General features: G+C 42.1%; 1 protein-coding gene across 3 annotated transcripts in view; it reads right to left on the bottom strand.

Annotated features, from left to right (window-relative positions):
* The window catches only part of MID1 (midline 1), a 329808-nt gene that overhangs the window by 251780 nt on the left and 52067 nt on the right, over positions 1 to 25961 (bottom strand). Inside the window, exons 1-3 of one of the 3 annotated variants that reach the window (XM_038757167.1) lie at positions 22080 to 22134; positions 17421 to 17535; positions 14701 to 14778 (exon numbers count right to left, since the gene is read on the bottom strand). The gene's annotated coding sequence lies outside the window, so the exon portion shown is untranslated. Of the gene's footprint in view, positions 1 to 13054; positions 13098 to 14700; positions 14779 to 17420; positions 17536 to 22079; positions 22135 to 25961 lie in introns of those variants that run through there. The other 2 variants (XM_038757166.1, XM_038757170.1) reach the window with 2 other exon arrangements.

Raw genomic sequence — 25961 nt, 5'->3', positions numbered from 1 at the left:
AGGAGGGGTGGAGCTATGTGTTTTCCAAAATGGCATCAGGAAGCAAAACGTGCTAAGGATCTTGGGTTTTCCAGCCACCTGCAAGGAGCCAAGGTAGGGAAACACCCGGCTCTGCCAATTGTCAGCTGTGTGACTTTGGGCAAGTCACTTAACTTCTCTGTGCCTCAGTTCCCTCATCTGTAAAATGGGGATTATGACTGTGAGCCCCCCGTGGAACAACCTGATCTCCTTGTAACCTCCCCAGCGCTTTGCACATAGTAAGCGCTTAATGAATGCCATCATTATTATTATTATTAATAAACACCCACAAGACAGGGAGAAGACTGCTATTGGGAAGTGTAGAATATGGAAATGGGTTGACTCAAATTTCTGAAACCCCGCTGCATCGAGCACATGAAACCTCCATCAGTGTAATGACTAGAAAATCCCTGATAAATTACAGTCTAACTGGGCTAGGCACATAGTTGATTTCAACTGAAAAAAGAGATGACATCCCTAAGGCTCAGCTAAGGGAGTGTTGTGGGTAGAAAGCTCTTAGAACTTGCTGAAATAACAATAGTTATTTATGCCTTTTTTCTTGAACTTTAGAGCCCCATTTGCAAATTTCCAGGCAAGGCCAGGGATTTTCTTGTTTATTCATTTTTTCTTTGACATCTGTCTTCGGTAGAAATATGTTTCTAAAATTACTGACATGTTTCTGATCTAAGAGAAATACAAAACCAGGCTTGGTAAAACGTCATATTCCAAACAAATTTTAGCTCTTGGTTTAACATGTCCAAGCATTTTACAGGAAATTTGTCTCTAGGCAAAAATCTTAAAAGCTGGTTCTGAGCGGACATATGGAACAACGGTTGCCTGTAATTACTGAATTTTTTAGGAGCATGGTTCCATTTATATTTCGAAAAGTATTTTTTACATTGAGAGTTTCAGCCCTGTTTAAGGAGAGTACAAATTGAAGTAAATCTAAATAAACAAAGCAATCTATTCTGGCCCAAATGGGCAATGTTCCGCAGAAATGAACCCTTGATAATGAATTGGGAGGAACTTGAATTAGATAATTACCATGCTGTTCCCAAGCCACACTGCACTTATTAGTGGTCTTTACAGAAGAGCTACTCATTTCATTCATTCAATCATACTTACTGAGTGGTTACTGTGTGCAAAGCACTGTCACCTCCTACGTCAGAGCCACCACTGGACGCCGTAACAAATGAAAGCCCAAGCATGTTTTAGAGGGAAAGCCGTTAATAATAATTACCTGGGTATTGCTAAGCGCTCACTATATGCCAAGTACTGCGCTAAGTACTGGAGCAAATGCAAGATAATCAGGTCAGACACAGTCCCACGTGGGGCTCACAGTCTAAGTAGGCGGAAGAACAGTTCTTTAATGCCCATTTGGCTGATTAGGAAACAGGCTCAGAGAACTGAAATGGCTTGCCCTGTTGTATTTCTTCTCCCCAGTGAACCAATCCCTCAATTGATGGCATTCATTGAGAGCTTATCGTGTGCAGAGCACACAACTAAATGCTTGGGAGAGTACATTAGAGTAGGTAGACACGATCCCTGCCATCAGAGAGTTCACAGTTTAGTGACTAGCATAATCTTCTTTACTGCTTCTGGGGAGGCCAGGTCCTCCCAGGATATTTTTAGCAGAAGAGAAGCCTCCCACAGCTTTTTAGAGTTCACAGTCAATTAGGTTTGAGTTATTTTTTTCAAAAGAAAAGGCTGAAATGGCATCATGTTCTTACCTCTTTCAGTTGAGCCACATTATAAAAAGCATCCATCAACCTTATTTGGCTCGGTGCCTCAGTTTCCTCATCTGTTAAACGTGGATTCAGTAATTGTTCTGTTTCTCCCTTAGACTGTGAACCTCAAGTGGGACATGGACTCTGTCCAACCTGATTTTCTTGTATGTACCCCAGCACTTAGTTCAGTATTTTCCACACAGTAAGCACCCCAATACTGGCATTATTATTATTACATTCTTCCAAGTGCTTAGGATGTACCCTGCCCACAGTAAGCACTCGAATACCAGTTGTCTGCTGGGTAACCTTGGGCAAGTCCCTTAACTTCTCTGTGCCTCAGTTCCCTCCATCCGAAAACTGGAAATAGAGACTATGAGCCTGATGTGGGACAAGGACTATGTTCAAACCGGTTATCTTGAATCTTACCCAATGCTTAGTGTAGTGCCTGGCACATAATAAGCGCTGAACCAATACAACGAAAAAAATACCACTGATTGATGCCTGGGATTGTCAAAAAGATGGAGGAAGATGCCAACCTACTCACTGTACCACCATGTCATCTATCTCGCTGCTGACCTCTTACCAACACCCCACCTCTGTCCTGGAATGTCCTCCCTTTTCATATTCAACAATTAATCTCCCCACCTTCAAAGCCTTGTTGAAGGCACATCTCCTCCAGGAAGCCTTCCCTGACTGAGCCCTCATTTCCTCTTTTTCCACTTCCTTCTGTGTCACCCTGCCCTGCTCCCTTAATTCAACTCCCCCAACTCCCGGCCCTATAGCACTTAAGTACATAGCTGCAATTTATTTATTTATATTAACATCTGTCTCCCCCTCTAGACTGTAAGCTTGTTATGGGCAGGGAATGTGTCTGTTATAGTGTTGTGATGTACTCTCCCAGGTGCTTAGTACAGTGCCCTGCACACAGTAAGTGCTCAATAAATATGATTGATTGACTGGTTGATACAAGAGATGAGATTTTTCACACAGATGATACATGACTTACAAACAAACTTACAAAGAGCCCGGGCTTTGGAGTCAGAGTTCATGGGTTCAAATCCCGGCTCTGCCAATTGTCAGCTGTGTGACTTTGGGCAAGTCACTTCACTTCTCTGTGCCTCAGTTACCTCATCTGTAAAATGGGGATTAAGACTGTGAGCCCCACGTGGGACAACTTGATCCCATTGTATCCCCCCCAGGGCTTAGAACAGTGCTTTGCACATAGTAAGCACTTAACAAATGCCATTAAAAAAAAAAAGTCCTTACCTCCCTATATCCTTCCTCTCCCTACTCTTTACCCTTCTCCTCCTCCCTCACCCTTCCCTCTTACCCTCTGGATTCAAATGAGTACCGGAGAGCTTATGCTACAGTTTTACCTTACAGCATTCTCATTGCCTTTATATTCACCCAACCTGACATCATCCACTAAGAGTAGGAAGAGACGATCCCTCTGTAGCTACAGTGTTTTCTTTTTACAAGATGACTACTGCAAAACACAGACAGATATTAAAAATCACTCAGAAGAGGTGATTTATCTGACACCTGGCTAACACTGTATTTCCCAAGAGATGCATATTTTGTTCAGCAATTCCAACATTCACTTGAAGCCAATACTTCAAGTACTAAGACTTTTTTGAACAAAAAGTCACAATTTACGTTTCTTAGTGCTACAAATGTCTAGGGCTTTGTTTTCCACCAGCAAAGTGATTTGCCACTTGGCCACTTGTGCTGTCATAATGTGTACAGACCAGCCAAAGGCTAGTTGAGGCCACAGAGACTGGGTCCTCCCATGATCTAGTGGGGGACCAGTTTGCTTGACAGCTGCTTCTCAGCAGGGCTGAGGGCTTAGCGGCCTCTTCCCAAGTTGGCCATCGGACCTCCCATTATGTTTGCTGACCAGCTGCATGAACGGTGCTCCCCAATGCATATTTGTACTATGGCTGCATTCTACCCAAGTACCACACTCTTTACAAAAATACTCACTCATGGCTAACACCGAGGAAAACATTTAGAAAAATCAAACTGCGCGAAATAATTCATTTTCATATACCTACCGAGTCAGGGACTACCAAATTTTGGAAATGCACAATCCCAAATAATAGCCATTTTACTGGGCCACTACAGGAATTTGGCAGTGTTTTATAACAAACGAATTGGACATGTCATGCCAATGATTTACGTCATGGAGAAGCAGGACATCCAAAATAACATGTGTGCAATAAAAGCAAGCAGATGTTTGCCATCTTATCCCTGCACTAATGGAGGTGGTATGGCATTGTATCAAAGGCAAAATTCAATATATCCAAATCTCCCCATTAGACCCTCAAGTATAATGCATAGTTTGCAGTCAACAATCGATAAGATATCCCAAAGCACTCAGTGGCACATTTCCAGGACGCAGGTAAAAGCAATTAATTCCCATCACACTAACACACATGAACTTGCTGAAATGGAGCTCAGGGGGGGTACAAGGGACTTTTTAGAAGACTCCAGAAATACAACAGAAAGCAATTCCTCAGGATTCTGAATGAAAGACACAGTTTGTTACAAGCAAAACTGCATTAAACTCAAACGAGCTTGGCAAAAAATGATTACTACTGATTGACTGATAGCCCCAGGTTGGACAGGGACTATGCCCAATGTGATTATCTTGTATCTAACCCAGCACTTACAGCGCTTGACGATATCGCAATTACCACATTAATACCACAATTATTGCTATTAATCACTCGATCAATGGTATTTATTGAGTGCTTACTATGTGTAGAGAACTGAACTAAGAATTTAGGAGAGTACAATCCAACAGAGCTGGTAGACACTGTCCCTGCCCACAAGGATTAGTTCCAGCTGTCCACCTTGGCCTAAAATGGTGTTAATAGGGACGGGGGTGGGGGATGGCACAGTCAGTAGTTCCGACCCTTGCCAATTTGTACTTCCCAAGTGCTTAGTACAGTGCTCTGCACATAGTAAGCGCTCAATAAATATGATTGATGATGATGATATCCACTGTGGAGGTGGGCCTTTACCTCAGGAAGCTGGCACCCCCTTGAGTGGGACATAATTTGGTATTACACTCCAGGGCCTTGCTGGTTGCCCAGTGAAACAGCACTGGCTTGATGGGCATCCCTTAGTATGGGAAAATCTGGCAGGCAACAGGAAGAATCCACTGACCTACCTGATACCTGCTGGGGAAATACACTTTTCCGGCCCCCTCCACTATAGACAGTGTAGAAGGGAGTAGAACTCAGAAAGACAGTTTCTGTCACTCAAAAAGAGGCGAGCTTCCTCTACTATCTGCGGGCTATATTTTTATTTAAAACCATAGTCCTCGTTGTACACGAATATCCTAAATTGGTAATACCTGATTTTTTAGGTGCGCATGCAAGTTATCACGAGGGTAAGAGTTTGGAGGGAAATGAGATTTCTGCTACAGGAGCAAAGAAAAATTCAAAGTTCAAAAGCCTGGCACACTCAATGGACATGGTCCGATAAGTAGAAAGGAAGTGGTGTGGCCTAGTGAATACAGTGCGGGTCTGGGAGTCGGAAGGATCTGGGTTCTAATCCTAACTTTGCCACTTGTCTGCTGTGGGACCTTGAGCAAGGCACTTAAACTTCTCTGCGTCTCAATTATCTCCTCTATAAAATGGGGAACAAGAGTGTGAGCCCTATGCGGGACAGGGACTGTGTCCAACCTGAGTGATTTGTATCTACCTCGGTGCTTAGTACAGTGACCAGCACACAGTAAGCGCTTAATAAATACCTGAAAAAAAAGAGAAAGACAGGAAAGTCCACGAGAGTAAGAAAGAGAGAGCAAATAAGATGAAAAGAAACTTTATTGTAGAAAAACAGAAAAGATGTGTTTTCAGGGCAAGATGGGTTTTCGGTAATGAAGTAATGTGGCATTCTGTCTCTTTTTAAACTCTCTTTAGATCCCAAAATGTCCCCGGGAAAGTAACTCTCAAATTCAGTTTGCCTTCTAGAAACTGGGGGCGTCCCTTCAACATTTCTTACACTCATTAATGCCACAAGGCTTTTAAATAAGAGTGGACAAAAAGGTTCCACAACTCTTGAAAGAACAGTATACATCTCTCGCAGATGCTTGGGTTGCCTCTGATGCAAAATCTAAGTCCACAGGTGAAATATGAACCAGTCATACCAGCAGTAAAGTACTGAACTCGTTTATGGAGAATTCGAAATGCTAAGTTTGAAATGGTCCTCGACATGCTGATTAAGCAGAACCGAATAGTCAAATGCAAAGTATTACAAGGAAAAGGGTGAATCGATGCACTTCATCTAAATCATTGATCCTACTTATTGCTCTTATGTGGCTGAAAAGTAAGGCTGTGTACAGGCAGGTATGCTTTAAGGGCCCGTGCATGTGTTTGTGTACATACAAACAAACAGGCACACACACACACACACAAATGTTTTCTCAACAGAAACCAACAAGTTTGTTCTTATTTAAATTTGTATACATTCTAAAGCTCCTATTTTGACAATTGCTACTGAAAAGTGGACTGGAATGAAAACAGAAAAATAAATCAGAAGGGCAAGTACATATAAAACAGACAATTTCAGAGATAATACAGGACAGCTTTTACGAACTAATTTACAATCCACAGTCTGTCAGCAGAGACTCCCTTACATTTCATGTTCAGTCTTCCCAAGGAGGATAAAACAAGCCAGAATGTCTGAAAGTGCTCAAAGTTCACATCTTTATCTCGGTATAGGCTTTATTTGGAGTTCTGGAAGCCAATGTTCTCACCAGCTATTTATTCAGAGAAGTATTTGACTTATTTTCCCCTTATCATGAGCCAGCTCTTTTCCCTTTCATGTAACGGGGTAGCCTAGGAAGGACTTGGGCTGGGGGAATTCTGTAGACTGCTCTGATTGCGGAGCTCCCTCGGCCATCCTACACAGCTTGGTAAAACGCATGAAGGACCAAGGGGGCAAGGGATGGGGAGAATAGGCGATATATCAATCAGTCAATTACAGAGAGGGCATATATATGCATATATGTATACATATATGTGTATATATATATACATATATCCATTTCATCAGCTTGTCTCAACCCCCATCCGCCTGGACACCTCCACTGGGTAATTTCATTACCTCAGAGCTTGGCCGGCTGATTCATCATCTTTCATCTGCCACTTATGTTCAGAGAAACTTGACACTGCCCAGTGCTTCACTCCATCCATTTGCATGACTCCAACGCTCAGACCCACTACCATTGGAAGTGCTAGAGTAAGGCTCCAAAGCAGACTGTGGTTTGCCTTTTGGGTTAAGATGGGACTGGCAGGCACTGGTCCTCACAACTGCTGCCTATCAACTGAGAGACTTTGTCACCAAGTGCCCTTTATGAAATGAGAGCAGCAGCTGCCCTGGAAATATTACTCACCTTCTAAAATCCCCTTCCATCTCCAAATCAATTTCCCCCTCCACAATCTGAACAAAAAGTACAGGATAATTCACAGGTTGATCCGAGGGTAGGGGTGCCTGGGGGTCTGAATGAAGCCATTCAGTGCTTCGTACAGTGCCTGGCACATAGTAAGCACTTAACAAATACCATCATCATCATTATTATTATCTCCCTCTGTTAACCTTGAGTCTAATGGCCTAGTGGAAAGAGCATGAGCCTGAAAGTCAGAAAGAACAGGGTTCTAATCCTGGACCCACCATCTCTCTGCTGTGTGACTCTGGGCAAGTCATTTCGTTTTTCTGTGCCTCAATTACCTCATCTGTAAAATAGAGATTAAGACTGAGAGCTCTGTGTGGGACAAGGACTGTGCCCAGCTTGCTAAGCTTGTATCTACCCCAGTACGGTGCCTGGCACATAGTAAACACTTAAATACCATGAAAACAAACAAACAAAAAACCCTACTAGCCCTTGAGAGTCATCTTCGAGACTACTGCCACTGTCTGAGGCTTCCACGTTTTGGCACAGCTGGGGCTTGAGGGCAGAGTGGCCAGTGGCAGGATCAGCCACTCCCCTCTCTGCCCCATTTCACTGAACCTCATTATTTAAAGAATGGTGATGGGTGGGTGGGGAGAGATGATCCCGGGAAAGGGCGAGGGTGGGGGCCAACGGAACACTCCTCTCTTCAAATAAAGAATTTGTTTCAGGCAATGTTGCCCTCTTCTGCTTTCTAATTTCCATCCATATGTGTACTTGGTATCATTAAAATCCCTAGGAATTTAGCTGGTAGGCCTTCAGAAAAAGGCTACCACTGGAACTGCCCATGGCTAGGCTCACTCTTTCTAACACCCGCCTGTCTGCATGGCTTTTTCAGGCCCTGTCTCTTGCAACTGTGCCATTACTGATGGCCCTTTTCAATTAGGCATGTGCTGTGAGAGAAGGTAGGAATTTACCCAGGTCACTTAAGGGCAGAGGAATCACACATGTCATATAAAATGCACATACTAGAAAATGATAGCCTCCTGGAATGGTAAACCCTTTAACAAACCCTACGGGGTGCGTGAAATTAGTATAACATGCTCATCTATTGCTGCAAGCTCTCTGGTTACATTTTCACAAGGATAACAGGGCTCCTCCAAATGATAAGAAATCAGAAAGGAAAGGGAAGCATGTCATCTCTACTCGTTCCCATTGAGGACACCCGTAATACTCATTACATGGGTAGGAAAGGCGCTCAAGGAAGTTCAGTGAGAAACTCCAAACGATCGAAGAAATAACGTCACGGTGCATTTTCCCGACAGAGTCGGAGGATGGAGGAGGAAGCCATGGGCTCCTCAGGTTCCCAAGAGTCCCCCCTCTAGCTTGGGGGGACCCTTATCAGCACCACGTGAGGTCCATTCTGTAGTAGATCCAAACTTTACCTACCCAGAGGAGTTCCTCTACCCTGGCATTCCGTTGTGCTCTGTGCCATGTGAAACATGCTTCATTTTTGAAAAGAGATTGGAATCGTTGAGGTCTAGCCCTAGAGCAAATCCTGCTCTCCTAGAAGTCAGCGAGGAAAAAAGTTTTTTCCCATTCTGTTCGTTATTTCTAGCTGAACGTGTCTTATGTCGGTATGAACTACATTCTTCTATTTCACACTTCTTCCATCCATCTCTCCTTTCCACGCCAGCCAACTTTCCCCTGCCTGACTCCCGCCCCTTATCTTGTCACTATTTCTTCTGCCCATCAACTGCTTCAGACTGTTTATAATGCATCAACCTATGTATTATCAGCCTGATGTTAGTTCACCACTGGGAGATGAGGTGTACTAAGTCGACTGAGTAAATGAATTATTAACATTTTTTTAAAATTCACACTTGGCCTTTTGAGCCTCCCCAAAACCCCCCAGAAGGAGGAGGGAAACCAGTCTATATTACTTACCCACAGCCTGTATGTGAGTGCATATGGACAGTGAAGGAAATCCCCGTCCCACATCCTACCTGGGTCTTAGATGGCAAGGGAAACATATCAGGCTGTGAAGGCCTACTGTTCACTATCAAACGGTTTGCATGGTCTTTGCTAGAGCAATAAATGATGAATGAGTCATTACAGATATAAGTAGCAGAAGTATCAGAGGCTTAGCTGTGTGAAATTATTTTGGTTTATGTGAACCCTGCCTTTGTCACAGTACAACACTTAGAAATGCTATAGCACTTACCAGGTTTGGAATGCCACAGAAAATTCCAGGTCAGTCATATGCTAAAACTCAGACTGTCATATTGAAGAGGCTCTGCTTAATTTTAATTCTGTCTCATGTTAAGGTGACTCAGGATTAAGTTCTAAGCATGTTTGGGTGCCTGGACTAACATGCATGTTCAGACAATATCCATGTACTCCTGGTGAGCCTAGTGTGGTACACCTCTGCCTCAATTCAACTACTAAATCATTTCCAAAACTGACATTTCAGCAGGCAGAACATCCCAGTGCTTCATTCATTTCCCTTTGCAATCCTTGGACTTCACTTGTAATATCACTTTAAATTTCCCTGAATAACTTGTCAGGTAGACATTTTCCTTTATCTCTGATTGCAATCAGTTCATTGAAAACAAGTCATATATTCTCACATTTAGCCAAACGGCAATATCTTGACTATAAATTTGATTATCTTAATGCTGAAACTTTCCTCAAGTTCAGATATGTTTCACATTGGTACCACTAGTCCCCTAGAGACCAGGAAAGTTTTCCTGTGCAAGCCAATTACTAATATTATACTCCTAAAACAAGTCTTATGCTTATATAGACTGAAAAATATTGGCAGCTGCTTTTATCCTTTTTATAAGAGTGAATATTTGCTTTCTGGCTTAGATTTAATTCTAAAACCCACTAGTAAATGCTATTGGTTTGGGAGAGTCCTATGAAAATTCACCTTCTCTGCATGTTTCAGTAGGAACTGTTGAGCCTTTGAGGGCTCAAGAGAGGAGGTGACTGAAATACGCTTAAGTACGGCATCAAAGATACCTCTGATCACCGGCAAGCATTCACTATTCAAATCATATTTTCCATTGGATAATGAAATAGAAGCTATTAGAAAAAACACCCAAAATCAGAAATGCTCAAGAAAATGAATATTTTTCATATAAACCAAGGCGTGCTCTGCGTACGTGGGGCCTTGGGAATTTAAGCAACAGCCTATAAATTTTCAAAGTTTGGGAAGCTTTGGATGTGACTGTACTCAATGATTTGGGCGACAGCTACCTGAAGAGCCCCTACAGGTTCTCTTAACCTCTGGACTTGTTGGACTTCGAACTATTTTTAACATGTTGTTTTTTATTTGTAGTGTTTTACCTTTCCTATGGTGTCTATTCCCAAACCCTTCTCCATCTTCTTTTTAGATTATGATCCCCCAGAGGGCCATGGATTGGGTCTAACTCACAACTCTGTATTTTGTTCCCAGTGTTTAGTACAGTGCTCTGTAACAAAGTGAGCATTTCATATATACAACTAAAACTACCCGATGCAGAGATCCACGCAAAAAGGAAAGCAAATGAATCACCCGGGAGCCTCTGGCAGGAGACTAGTAGAATGCACTCAAACTGCCAATAAACTTGAAAATGAGAATGAAAATTTTATAGGCCAAATTGCAACCCATCTTGACAGGCATTTAAGCTAGTAAAGAATGTAATACTGCATGGGTGTCACCAAGTCGTAATATCGTCATTGAAGTAAATGCCATGCTACTTGGTGACAGCAAGCCATCACCCACATAGCTGACAGAGAGTGGCCTAGAAGATCCCAGCTCTCTGGTCTCAAAGGAGAGTGCAGTGAAGCTAACAGAGACATAAAGTGAGTCCGTGGAGCTTTTCCCCTCGAGATATTTAGACAGAGGCTAAACACCCATCTGCTGGGAGTCACTGTGGTGCAGCCAGGTAACTGACTAGACTGCTTTCAAGCTCATTAGCCACACAATGAAAGCACCACGATATTTTTCAATGAAAAGGACCTAGGCTCATCCATTATTCCTGAGGGAAAACTCCATCATCCCCCTCATCATGAAAGGGAAAAAGATCCCAAAGTTGACCATTCTGAGGTAAATCCTTCCATTTTGCAAGATACTCTCTGCTTCTGAGAAGGTATTTCTGACAATTAATGTGGGGATATTATTCAAGAAGTTATTTCTTCGATATTTGAAACAGTACCCCAGTGCCCTGGAAGTGTTAGCGCAGCTTCATTTTCATAACCCAGGGAGTATTCTGGGGATGGGTTAGTCTACTTCATTTTTAATGAAAACTCCTTGTTCCTCTTAAAGGAAACTTAAATTATGGTTTCTATAGGGTACAATTAAATTCAGCAGCATAATTTAATATCCTAAGTAGCATTTGATTCCTTCAGCGCTGCTGGTTCCCATTTAGGTCAAACCTTTGTCCAGGCTGCCTCGTTTGCTCAGCAACAGTTGAAAAGTGAAAAAAAGTTAAGTCCCCCAACCCTTCTGAGGCACTCCTAAACTCTGCTACAAACATCTTCCATCCACAGAGATATAAGCAGGTTACATTTAGAATACCCTATTGCTTCCTTACACCTTTAACTCATTTCTGATAATATACCAGAGTTTCTACATGAACCATATGACTATGAATGGAAAATCACCAATCCCGGATGCTAAATTAATATTACAGCCTGGGAATACCATTTGAAAATCTAATTCCACTGTCCAGGAAATGAATAGTTTTCAAGTGAAACATTTTGGGGGACCTCACCATCACTTAAATACAATTGAGGAAAATAGATTAAGTTAGAAATATAAAATCGAGGCACTGTGACATGTTATTATAATGAGAAATGCAAGCCTCTTCAACAAGCTCTTAAAGTAGTTTACAATCCAGAGAGCTAAAATCTTTTTTTGAGAGATGAAGAGTCAAGCAATTTTCCAATTATTGAATGTAATTCAAATGAAACTAATTCCATTAGAAAATCTGCATCTAATGTTTGATAACATTCAACTCTGAAATATCCAATACCAATTACATGACTTTATAAATGTAATCCATGACATACATGCACCCAAACTGCACTATAGTATCTCATTCAATGAAGTTCTGAATAAATTCTTCACATAAATTTGATTCCCCCTTTTGGATTTCCATTATACAGTATTCAGTTACTCAGATTAAAATTCCCAAATACTTATATGTGGGTGGGCGGGGGTGGGTGGGTTGGGGGGTGTGGTGGTGGTGGTGGTTTGTGTGTGTGTTTGTGTGTATGTGTGTATTTATCCTCTGGGTCTAGAACCCTGAAAAGAATGAGCAGTAAATGACTGAATTTAACTCAGTCTACTGAAAAATTTTGGGTATTTAAACCTTTTAGACATCTTTCCTTAACACATGCCTGAACACATACAAAACTTGCCAAAATACAAATCCCCATTTCTTCAACATTAACCAGAACAAAGAATACCTTAGAAGGTGCCCTGTGTTGCATATAATGTGCAACTGCTTAGCGTGAAATTGTATGCATAAAATTCAAAGTATTTAGCTTTTCACAAAGCAATATTATAATTCTGCCAGACAATTTGGTATAGATTTGTTCCTAATTGATCAAAGCATCCTAGTTTCACATCCAGTTTTAGTTTACATCAGAGGTAAAAGAAAAAAGCTTGCTCATTTCTGCAACAAAACTATTTCATCTTAAAAAGCATTCACTCTGGAATTTCTGAGGAACTAAAATCATTGTCCACAAACACTTATGTAAAATTGAAGTGAACTGAAGGCGTTTTTTACCACAGTCAAAGTGATCAGGAATGAGCTGTTGTTTTAGGAACACAGTTTGGCAATAGCACTTAAACACGACTCCCCTATCGGAACAGATCAGCCAAGTCTTCTAAAAGAGCAAGTCTATTTGACAAACTTACCTGCTTCTCCATTGTTTCTGGCATTTTGCCTCCTTGTCCTACGGCTCAGTCTGAAAAGTAAAGTTGGTAGTTCCTGCAAGAAGGAAGGATTGTGCTGCCTTTTCTCAGGAACTGGAGTTGGCTAGATTCAGGAAGCAGTGCTCTGTCCAGCCTGCGGATCACTCCCATTCTACTGGGTGTGTGCTTACATGACTCTCTCTCTCTCTCTCTCTTTCTCTCTCTCTCTCTCTCTCTGTGTGTGTGTGTGTGTGTGTGTGTGTGTGTGTGTGTGTGTGTGTGTGTGTGCGCCTAAAAATCCTCCAAACTGATTTCAGTCAAACAGGTTTCCTTATATAGGTAAACATGAATTGCATTCCTGGAGAAAGAAGCTAACTGGGAATCCGTTTAACCTGGTTAACTCTACAGATGCCGGAGTAGTTCCTTGAATTCAACCTGACAGCAGAGTATTTTGGCATGATAAAAAAAAAAAAAAAATGGATTAAATCAGTTTAAGGGAAATGGTTTGAGAGTTGGGTATCTGTAAAATATCTGCTTTAGCATAATGCTATGACAACAATGAGAACTTTTACATTAAACATAAAGCTGTCATCATCTAAAAGCTTTTAGGAAGAGATAAGAACCCAAACAGAGTACCAGGCATTTGAATTTTTAAGTGAAAAAAGCCATATACAATTCTGTTTTCAGAGTTACAGTATGTTATATTTCTTGGAAATGTAGTTATTTCAAGTCTACTTTGCCTGGCATAAGTCCTGATAGCTTCTATGATGGTCTGAGCCCTAATATGGTAGAATCATGGTGTAAATTGAAAATCGACAAATATACGTCATAGCTATGTGACACAGTCACTATCAAAAATGCATTCTGCCAGGCTTGGCTCCATTTTCAAAGCTAGTTTTATAACTAACATAGCTATAAGGTTTGTTATCAGTCCCTCATTTCCCCCATCCTAGGTTTGGTAAAATAAAAGTAACCCCCTCCCATTTAATCACGAACTTTGGGCAGTTAAAACACTATTCTGTCTGCTAGGATGGCCGTTTTTGTTTGTTGTTGTTGTTGTTTTTAAGAAGACTCTCTAAAGCCACTGACTTATCCAGTGAACTGCTTCTAATAAAAGTTTATTCATCTTTTTATATTTTCTATGTGGAGAACACTGCCTGCTTAAGTAAAGTTAAATGTCTTTAAAATGAGTGATTTTCTTGAATTTCATTTACAGTTGTTATAAAACATGCCGGTCATTCATTGATAATTACAGAGATCAACTGTACCCTAGTTCCTGTCATCCATATTCCTTTTCACACTACATGGTGGGAGAAGGAGGGAAGGGTGAAGGCAGAGAGGTTTGGAGGGGATAGTGCGGAAAGTGTGGGATTAGGTATCCCTGCTAGGAACTAGGAACTAGCCAGCCTTAAACCCTAGGGACAATGAGAAGTCTATGCAAAAAACAACACAGTTAGCAGCAGCATTTCCTAAACCAACAATTCAGGAACCAAATCAGAATTACTGCTAAGCAATAGAACCAGGTTAAAATGGCAGCTCCCTCAATTTCGATAGGCACTTTAAAAAAATCATGAGATCACAAAGGAGAAATGCATTATGTAAACTGGTTGAATTACCACTTCAACACTTTTCACGAAGGTATTACTTACCTTTTACAAATGGCCTCTTTCAAAACCTCTCCAGAAGTAACAAAAAATGGAATTTCAAACGTAGCATTCCTTCTGACTCTGGAGATGAAACATAATGAAATATGGTTTTAGAATATTATAAATGTTTGCCACCTCAGAGCATTCACACACCTATTCCACCAAATTGAAGTCCAACTGATTAATCTAAAAATCAATTACTCTTCTCACTGGAATGAGTGTTTTTACCCTACACTGCTTTCACTGATACTCTGGATAACTAGGTGAATTAGCTTTCAGTGTCCATATAATCATGATCCTGAGCTTTTACTATGCACCTAATTCCTACCGAAGTTGGTTTTGCTGATGAAGGAATCTTTTATCCTTTGAATATGGTGATGCACATAATGCAAAATAATGCACTTTCTTCCATAAAGATGACTTTGACAGGTCTTTACTTTGACCTCGAGATTTGCACTCCATACTGAGCCTATGCTGTGTTGGTTCTTTTTCAAGACAGAGCATTTTTTGCTGGGGGGGAGGGTGGGTCGTTAATGGACTGGAGGGGCAAAAGTGACTGATATTCCCAAATAAACAATTAAAAATGGAAGAATTAACAGTGAAGGTTTCTGGCTTCTGGCAAAATTGAAAGGGGGAAAGCAGAGAGTGCAGAGAGAATGCCCCCAAAATGATGTAAACAGATGGGCAGGATGGGAGGGATTCAACTATTCCAATTTTGATAGGGAAATTAGAGAGTGAAGATAGAGGATCCTGTTGAAATACACTGATTGTGTGAAGACCAATTCCTGATCTTCAAAGCAACAAGCTGGAAGGCCAAATTTAGTCCTCTAAGTGATAGCCATGAAAAGAAATAGAAAGCATTATTGGTTACACAGAACTGTGGAAGAGAACCATCCTCAACACCATCAGTTACGCTAAATGGCACAACTCCCTGTTGAAGTTCAGGGAATTATGAAAAGAGTTTCAAATTCTGGTAAACTAAAAATTCTGAGAATAATAAGGTGAGCCTGCCGGGACTGGGTCACCTATTCTCCCAGAGGACACCTAATGAATGGAATATAGGAATGAATGGAAGGATGCTAACTGGATTCCTAGAATGATACTCAGAATAGCCCCGAGAGTTTCCTAGAATCCATCCAGAAAATAAATGCCTGAATTTCCTCCAGAAGAGCTGAATCCTGTCCAGAGGGGCAAAAGCTTCTGGGCATGACCCGAGAGTTTGGATCCTTTCTGGCGTAGGTTTGCAGAAGACCAGAAGAGCTGGGGGAGAGACGGGACAAATGAATCAGGGATCCAAACTTTAACCGCTTTCCAAGCTATCTCCTCCCCTAACTGGCCTGTTATCCTGGTTGGCTCTGGGTCACTGGAGATGCCTTGGAATGGTCTGACCTGGGGCCAGGTAGTGCCAGGAGTTCTTAGGACTGCCCAGCTTCATCCTTGGGTGACAGACAGCATCATCCTGGAATCTAGTAGGGGCAGGGCAAGAACAGGGTCTGTGTCCACCCCAGGCCAGGCCCCAGCCCCACTGCCCCAGGGCCCAGCAAATTGGGAAGTGGACCGCTCTTGCAGGGGCTCCAGTGTGACTGAACAGCCATCCTGTGATTATCATCCAGCTTCTGCAGGTACCTCATGTGCCCTTACATGCACCGTTAATGAGATTCATTTACAATATTCTCCATGGCTGGGGGTGGCCTCTGTTCCAAAACGAGACTAAGGAAGGAAAGGAGACAGATCCCAAGGAAATGGTGGGGCTGTTCAAAAATAAAAGCCAAGGGGCAACAACGAAAAGAAGCAATGCAAAGGTAGTGAGAGTTTTATTTGCGTTTGATCAAGGATGTGTTACAAGAAGAACCCTCTTTGAACTGAAGTAAAGCAAGTTTATATAGGGTATAAAGGAAATCTTGACAGGAAGAGGAATGGGACAATGAAACCGGCTGCCAAAAGAGGACCTAGAGGCACAGTCAGTGGAAACACTCACAAAAGAGATTAGATAACACAAATCAAGAGAATAAGGAGGGAGTAAATGTGTACTAAGCCTACAGAGTTTATTTGCTGACTGAGGAGCTCTCCCCTGCTTTAAGGTTTATGTAACACAAAAGCAATGAATCACAGAACAACATCTGCATGTAATTGTATTTTCCTTCCAATAATAAAATGTTTCTGTGTCCATTATTTACCAAGGCAGATTCCACAGAAGGACAGCAATAGAAAAGAAGGCACAAAGGCTTATCTTTAGAAGCCCTTTCTTTGCCATCAGAAGTGGGGGTAGTGGAGTGCTCCCCGGGCTGGAAGAATCTATTGTCAAAGTGCTGACCTTAGTATAGGATGCCCAGGTTCTTTTCATTCCCTCTTGGGGCTCTTTCTGGTAACAGATTTCCATGGGGCTTGGGGCCTTCTAGGGAAGGAAAGCCCAGAGCCTGCTTAGCTTCACCCTTCAGGGTAACGCCTATGACCTGTGTGTTCATTCCTCGGAACCAACTGCCAACTGCTTTAAGAGAAGGTGGTTGCACCCCGCTAAAGCAGGAATGTTTGCTTTAAAAACAGAAGACTAAAATTACAGAGCTGACCAGAAAAAGGAAAAAAAAAAAAAAAGGATGGGGATTCTTGCCCTTTTTATTGCCTCAAAAATGCCAGGACGGTTTAAATTATTAGCAGCCAATGTAAAAGAGAATAGGAAATAAAAGAAACTTTTATTCCCTCAGAAACAGCCCGACTCCCCTCACCTTTCCATAGTTCCATATAAGCTTTCTGTATGCTTTGGCACCAAACAACACATTTTTTTCCAAGGGAGGGATTTTTTTGGGCCCTTTTCAACTTCATTTTGTAGAGACCGGTGATCTGTAAAGCAAAGAAAGAAAATGCAGTACAGCTTTTAAACAATACCTTTTATTATTTTACAAATAGCAACTGCTTCTGTCAGCAGAGTTAAAATTTACTACTTCAGAAAAGCATTAAAAGCAGTTAAGCTGCAGGGTTTAAATATACACCAATGGAGCCAAACCACCAAAAAGCTTGTCCCCTTCCATTTGGTAAGGCAGGTGTTTAAGGATGACATAGTCAAGCTTTTTTTTTTTTAGATTTAATAAATGACTATACGGGGATAAAATAACAAGGAAAATGAACAGTTTAAGTGGGGAAAAAAGTCTACACAGCCCCCTCCTCTCAAATGTTTTGCCTGTTTTTCCGTGCTTTGCCTCTACTCACCTCAAGATTGAAATTTCTCATCTCTTTATATCCTAGCTTTGTAAAGGGAGTAGGTGACTGGTAGGCTAGATAGACAGTGATCAAACTTTTCAATTGTATTTATTGAGCACGTACGGTGTGCAGAGCACTGTACTCAGCGCTCTGCTTAGAACCCAGTTCAAGTGGACCTCAACTTAACCCGTTGTAATTCACATGGCAAATGGGCCCTTACAATGGTTCTAAATTGTCACCACATTTTAGCTTTTTACCATATCAGTTTCTACCTCAGCACAGCTTCCTTTTATGGCACTAGCTTGGAGGGATATGACAGAAAGGAGGAGGGGGCGGGGACATGCTAGAGATGTTGGAAAATGGGGAAACCATTTCAAAAGCTGCAACTTGGAGGGGCAGCAAGGGGAGGAAATTTAAAGAGAGAAGGGGAGGTTGCAGAGGCCGGGGTCCAGGGAGGAAGGGGTGACATGACAGTCAAGCATAATCACCAGGAAGGGTTGACACATCCTTTTCACATTCAATGAAGTCAAAGTCAGCTGCCTATCATGAGTGTGATATTTTTGCAGTTATGTTACCAATCTATGAAGGAATATGCTATTCAGAGTAATTTTGGTAAAAAAAAATAGGCTTGGTCACACCTTAATTCAGGAACCAATCCCCCATCAATAATATTGTTTCCTTTGAGAAAATGGCTCCAGGCTTATGTTTCAGCTTAAGACACTGCTTTCAGGGACCAATTGTTTCATATGTCTGGGGATTAGCTGTGATAACATTTCTTATGTTTTTCGGGTAATTCTCACTCAATGTTTGCTTGTGGGCAGAACTTCTGCCTAATTTGGGAGATGCAGATTAAGCCCCCATTTTGCCATTGGATCGCAAGACTCCTGAAAGTCTCTCTCTATTTTGGCAGGTGTGATGGGAGGCTCCAGGACCACTGAGGCAGAGGAGATGGGGAGCTGGTGGAGGGCAGCAATGGTGGCTAAGTGAAGAATAGATGAAGGTCAGCTGAAGAGACAGAGGTGATGGTGGGCGGTCATGTTGCCATTTCAGCTGAGAGACTCTGTCCCGAACGACATCTGGAAGGCCTAAAGTGAGACCTATTAAAGGGTCCTGATTTGGGGCACAATGACTGGACAGAAGAGAGAAGCAGTCTTGCCTGAAGTGGGACATCTAGGAAAACATAATAATGATTATTATTATTATAACAATGAGATAACAGTAGGATTTGTTAAGCACTTCATGCCATGCACTGTGCTAAGTGCTGGGGAAGATACAAGATAAGCAGCTTGGACATAGTCCCTGTCCCACTCAGCGTTCACAGTCTAACCCAGAGGGAGAACAGGTACTGAATCCCTATTTTGCAGATGAGGAAACAGGGGCTCAGAGAAGTTGAGTGATTTGCCTAGGGTCACGCAGCAGGAAAGTGGCAGAAGTGGGATTAGAACCCAGGTCCTCTGATTTACGGGCCTTTGCTCTTTCCACTATGCCATGCTGTTTCTCAAGGGAGGGGTTGTTTAAATGCTTCTCTCTTGGTTTTGCCGACTGCTGCTGCATCAGGCTCTCCTGAGTGTAAGGTTGTGATCAAATGATTTTATGTGTGTTACTGAGTTTTTGTGTGAATGGTTCTGTTTTTCTGTTCCTCCTGCCTCGTCTCCTCTCCCGGCAGGTGTGCGTCTCTGTGTGACTTGGCTTGTTGTGGTCTCTATCCATCTTTGTCTCAATATAAGTTTGCCTCTTTTGTTACCATTCCACCTCTATCTTCCTTTAACCCTCTGCCCTCCTTCCTTGCCTCTTTCATCTCATCCCCATCACCCACTCTGAGCTTCTGAAATGAAGATCACATTGTACCTGCCTGACAGTGACCCACGGTGGAATATCAAAACTGTCAGTCAGAGCATGAGGGTGGAAGACAGTATGAGAAAAGGAAAGAAGAGGAAGAAATACCTTTTTCAAAGCGTTACTTTTGCAAAATCAATTTTAATCCACAAATTATTAGACAAAAACAAAAATGCAATTTCCTCAACTGCACTTAGGATTTATTAAAGATCTGATGCCTTGAGCTGCCCCGGTGTAAAGTACATGTATTTTCGGGGAAAAGCCAAGTCCAAAAATCCACTATTAGCTGTTTTGTTCATTTTAGAATGAAACAGCTAAATATGAATTCCATTAAGCTCTATTCACTTTTTTCATCTGCTCTAGGAACAAGGCAAAATGCAGCAAATCAAAGCTTTACTTAAAAATACGCCACCTGATTGACTCAAAAACCTCACAGCCAAATCTCTTGAAACACTGATTCGCAAATGCAATAATTCCTGAAAAACAGCATCTCTTCGGTTTATCCTGGAGATGTTTGTTTGCCTAAGGGCTAACCCTAAGGACCTAAATCCCCATGGTAAATAGTTTCCTGTGTGGGATTACCTCCTTGGGAACCCACAGCCGGCCAATCCCTACATCTCAGGAAAGCTGGAGGAGGGTGGGGAGGGGGTTACCCAACCCTCTAGTCTTTCGACAGACTAGGAAGGGGTTGGGTGCGGGTGAGAGAAGGCAGGTGGGTGATGCCTGGGAGCCCCAGAAAAGCCACCACCTCGTCCCTCCCAGTCCTCCTTCCTGGTCCAGCCAGAGATGGGTTGGGAGGAAAGAGCTGCTGGATAAACTCATTTCCTCGAGCTTTCCGTGGGCAATGCTTCGCTGGTCTTCAATGACACTGCCTGAAGCCACTTCACAATTTACTGGAATTTGCTTTTTATATTGTCCTCTTCTAAACACCTAGTACAGTGCTCTGCACACAGTAAGCGCTCAGTAAATATGACAGATTGATTGCTAGGAGAGTTACCACTATTGATGTTCTTTGCCACTCATTTGGACTTAGGTGAATGTGAGGTAGGGCTAAGGTTTGGGCTAGGGGATCACGCTTGGATTGGAGTTGGAGTCCCAGTTATTGGAGGAGGGTTTGCGTGTAGGGTAGTTACATCTCCTCCTGGAAGCCTTCTATGACTAATCTCTCTTTTCTCCATCCAATTTTCCTTCCCTATTGTGTCACCCAGGCTTTGGTGTCCATACCCCCTAAGCAGAAAGAGCACGGGCTTTGGAGTCAGAGGGCATGGGTTCAAATCCCAGCTCCGCCAATTGTCAGCTGTGTGACTCTGGGCGTGTCACTTAACTTCTCCGTGCCTCAGTTACCTCATCTGTAAAATGGGGATGAAGACTGTGAGCCCTATGTGGGACAACCTGATCACCTTGTAACCTCTCCAGTGCTTAGAACAGTGCTTGGCACATAGTAAGCGCTTAATAAATGTCATTATTATTATTATTATCCCCACCCCTACATCATCAGCATCCATGGTATTTATCGAGTGCTTACTGTGTGCAGAGTACTGTAGTAAGCACTTGGAAGAGTAAAACACAACGGCACATATACTTGATATTCGCCTTCCCCATTCTTAATGATTTTAATGCCTGTCTCCCCTGCTGGAAAGCAAGCTCCTTGATGGCAAGGGGTCACGCTTCTTACTCCAGTCCAGTGCTTAGAACGGCGATGGACAAAGTAAGCACTTAAATACCTTATTTATACCATTATCACTGTACTCCCCCAAGCACTTAGCACAGTGCTCTGCATACAGTAAGAGCTTAATGAATACCATTCATTGAATGTTTGGTTAGGAATCTGCGTTAGGGTCTGACTGGATGGTCAGTGACTGAACATCAGATCGCCTGCCTTGCTGCCTGATTGACAGGGATTTCTCACATGACCTAGACAATCTACTACTTCAATCTGCTAAAATGGTTGCTGTAGTTGAGGATAAGTTGCTAAACAGTTATCACTAGTGACAGAAAATTCCCTGTTGTTCAGACTCCATCTCTGACCGAAGAAACTCCTTGATCTGTCAAAAGTCTCAGACACGTGTCTTTGCTGTAAAGCAGCTGGGTGTTTCTTTCTACATCCCCAACAGTTGTCATGGGTGTACATCAGCTAGCCCATCTGATCTCACAGAAGCGCCTCAAGGGCACAGACCGGCTCAGTAAAAATCTGACAGTAACATCTAGACCTCCGGTGTGAAAGGGAATTTTCCACTGGCAGGATGCTGAACAAATGAGGTCACGATAGAAATGCTTTCATTTGTAACTCTGATGGACAGGTCCAAAAGGCAGATTCTAATATTCCCATAATGCGATTTGACAGGAATTACCTGTGGGTTGTAGGTGAATGGAAGAGGAAAAGGGAATTTCAGATGCAGATAAATGTATTTTTCTTGCACAGATACCGCTCCTGCAGGCACAAAATCCTTGCTCTCACACTGTACGTGTGTTGCTCTCAGAAATCAACTTGGAATAACTTTAGCAATCGCTAGAGGCATCTTGGAGAGGGTCTGGAAATTTAAAAAAAAACACAGAATCTCCTCAAATCTTGCCAAGAAAAAAGGCTGTGAATGAGTCCAAAATTAGGGCTGTTAATCATTCATACCATCAGGAAACAAGGAACTAAAATAAAGATCATTTGGAAATGAAGAACGCCACATTTGTGAAATATCTCGGGTCCTTCTTTAAAAAAAAAACTCCAGTTATTAAGATTTATCTGCATAACATCTCTGTCAACAAAATGCAGATAATGTGGGGTTTATGAATGAACAGATTTGGCATTGTTCTACCCTGGATTCTTAGCTTTCATTTGTATCCCATACATAATCAGATTGCCTTGGAAAATCTCATTCAGTGACTCTGAGATAAAGATGGTTAAAAAAAAAAAAGAAAAGCAGTATTTACACTAGAAGGATGAAGCACTCTGAAATGACCAAACACATGAGGCTATCCAAAATATCAGCCTTATCCAAACACTCAAAAAAGATCATTAAACTATATTATTTTAAAGGAAGAAAATATAACTGTGCTAAACATTAATCGAATGTTTGGCAACCAAATAAGATATTAGGATTTGGGCTAAGTTAATTAGAATTATCACTTAAGACCACTCACAAATTATAGTAATGAAGGAAATGATGGTTTAAAAAGTAAAAAAAAAAATCAAAATAAAATGCATACTTCTGTCAATATATGAAACCATGGTCCATCCATGCTGTGAGCCCACTGTTGGGTAGGGACTGTCTCTATATGTTGCCAATTTGTATTTCCCAAGCGCTTAGTACAGTGCTCTGCACATAGTAAGCGCTCAATAAATACGATTGATGATGATGATGATGTGAGAAGCAGCATGGCCTAGTGGAAAGAGCTTAGGCCTGGGTGCGAGAAGGACCTGGGATCTAAACCTTGCTCCACCACCTGTCTGCTCTGTGACCTTGGGCAAGTCACCTATCTTCTCCCACGTCTCCGTGTGGGATGTGGACTGTGTCCAACCTAATTACCCTGCATCTACCCCAGCGTTTTCTACATTGCCTGTCACACAGTAAGCACTTAACAAATACCATCAAAAAAATCCACACCTATAAGATGGATTGAGAATAATTCTTATAAACACATTTTTTGAAGGATTTAATAGGGCTGGAAATGCTGGGTACAGAAGCAGCCAGGTTGACCAGAAAGATGGAACTACTGCACAAGGATAGACTGAATGCAGTAATTTGGAAAGATGAAGGCTAGGGAGAATAACTGGAGTCCTCAAAATCATGAACAGTCTAGTGACGGAGAACACACAATTGATGTTCACCAAATCCCACAATACTGTTATCCATTGAAGCTTGAAGGCAGTGGATTCAAAACAAAGAAAAGGAAATATACCTTTATGCTCAGAGGGTGGTAAGCATATGGAACTGGTTACCACAGCAAGCTCTGCAGGCAGAAAATAACTATAGATTGAAGCAATGTGTATATTTTTGTGGATTGTAATCTGCCAAAGGTTACTGGAAGGAAAAGTTTGGGGTGCTTGAAGGTCTATCCCTAAACCATAAGGTGAGATGCAACCACCAATGAGGGCAACAGTCCTATAAGCATCAGTTGTTGCCATTGATGGATAAGGTATACTTTGACACAGTAAAAGCATCAATTCTGCTCTTTCTGTTATTTCAGGGAGCATACATCAGTTTGCCAACTTTCACTTCCAAAACTGAGGGAAATCCGCTTCAGAATGAATCTGTCTTCCACCTCAATCCCCCCTAAAAGAGAGGGCTTGTGTCACTGAATAATAATAATAATAATGATGGCATTTATTAAGCGCTTACTATGTGCAAAGCCCTGTTCTAAGCGCTGGGGAGGTTGCAAGGTGATCAGGTTGTCCCACATAGGGCTCACAGTCTTCATCCCCATTTTACAGATGAGGTAAATAAGGCACAGAGAAGTGAAGTGACTTGCCCAAAGTCACACAGCTGACAATTGGCGGAGCTGGGATTTGAACCCATGACCTCTGACTCCAAAGCCCGGGCTCTTTTCCACTGAAGCACCTGACAGCTTTGTGTTGTCTCCTGCTCAACTTCAGAGGAAACCAGACAATAAAGTAAAATAAGGCACCATCCAGGCATGATCACACTGACCGTGATCTGGATGAGCAAATAATTTTTAAACGGGTACAATTAATGAAGCTAACTTTGCTGAACTAAGGGATGCATGTTTTGCTTGCTTCATCATTACTACCATTCTGCTACAACACACAGATCTCTCAATTCTCTCAGAGAACCAGCTCAATCAGTCAAGCAATTAAATTTACTGAGCACTTGCTAAGTGCAGAACACTGAACTAAGCGTTTGGGAGAATACAACACAACAGAATTAAGAGAAAAGTTTCCTGCCCATAAGGAGCTAAGACAAGGAGTAGTTAATAATAATAATAATAATGATAATTGTGGCAATCTGTTAAGTGCTTACTGTGTGCCAGGAACTGTACAAAGCACTGGAGTGGATATAATTAAATCAATCAATCAATCAATCATATTTATTGAGCGCTTACTATGTGCAGAGCACTGTACTAAGCGCTTGGGAAGTACAAGTTGGCAACATACAGAGACGGTTCCTACCCAACAGTGGGCTCACAGTCTAAAAGGGGGAGACAGAGAACAAAACCAAACATACTAACAAAATAAAATAAATAGGATAGATATGTACAAGTTAAATAAATAAATAAATAGAGTAATAAATCAATCAATCATATTTATTGAGCGCTTACTGTGTGCAGAGCACTGTACTAAGTGCCTCGGAAGTACAAGTTGGCAACATATAGAGACGGTCCCTACCCAACAGTGGGCTCACAGTCTAGAAGGGGGAGACAGAGAACAAAACATATTAACAAAATAAAATAAACAGAATAAATCTGTACAAGTAAAATAAATGAACAAATAGAGTAGCAAATGGGGTTGGACACAGTCCATGTCCCACCTGTGGCTCCCAGTCTCAATCCCCATTTTACAGATGAGGCAACTGAGGCAGAGAGAAGTGAAGTGACTTTCCCGAGGTCACACAGCAGACAAGTGGGAGAGCCGGGATTAGAGTCCATGACCTTCTGACTCCCGGGCCCATGCTCTATCCACTTCGTTCATGCTTCCTGCTGGTTTTGGAATTCATTCATGGACGAGTTTGATAGGATCTATATTTAATCTCTTCCCAAACTCGTAATTTGCTCCACTCTTCTGGTTCACCCTGTAGAGAGCTAGAAATCTCTGGTTCTCTCTCACAGTAATGTCTGAGTCTCTGGCGGTCGATACAGATCAACTTTCTACTCTTTCCAGCACCGGGGGAGATCCAGAATAATCAGATCGGACACAGTCCCTTTCCTGCGTGGCAGTTGCGGTCCAAGAGGGAGGTTTAATCCCCATTTTACAGATGGGAAAACTGAGGCACAGAGAAGCTAAGTGACTTTCTCAAGGTTACGCAAGAGGCAAGTGGCAGAGTCAGAATTAGAACCCAGGTCTTTGGACTCCCAGGCCTGTGCTCTTTCCACTGGGCCAAGCAACTCTTCACTAAGTAGTTCCCCGTGCCCCACCATGTCAAATATTCCCAGGGTATTAGTAACTTTACAGTAGCCATTTTTTTCATCATTTCAGGAAATCTGGGATTGAATCACTCATTTTTAGCTTCAGTACTGTAAGACAGTTCCCAAAGGCTCCTAATGTGTAAATCAAAGTAGCTTAG

This window comes from Tachyglossus aculeatus, chromosome 15, assembly GCF_015852505.1.
Source record: "Tachyglossus aculeatus isolate mTacAcu1 chromosome 15, mTacAcu1.pri, whole genome shotgun sequence".
NCBI lineage: Eukaryota > Metazoa > Chordata > Mammalia > Monotremata > Tachyglossidae > Tachyglossus > Tachyglossus aculeatus.
Note: the sequence above shows the minus strand (reverse complement) of the source record. Positions and strands in the feature narration are given on the sequence as shown.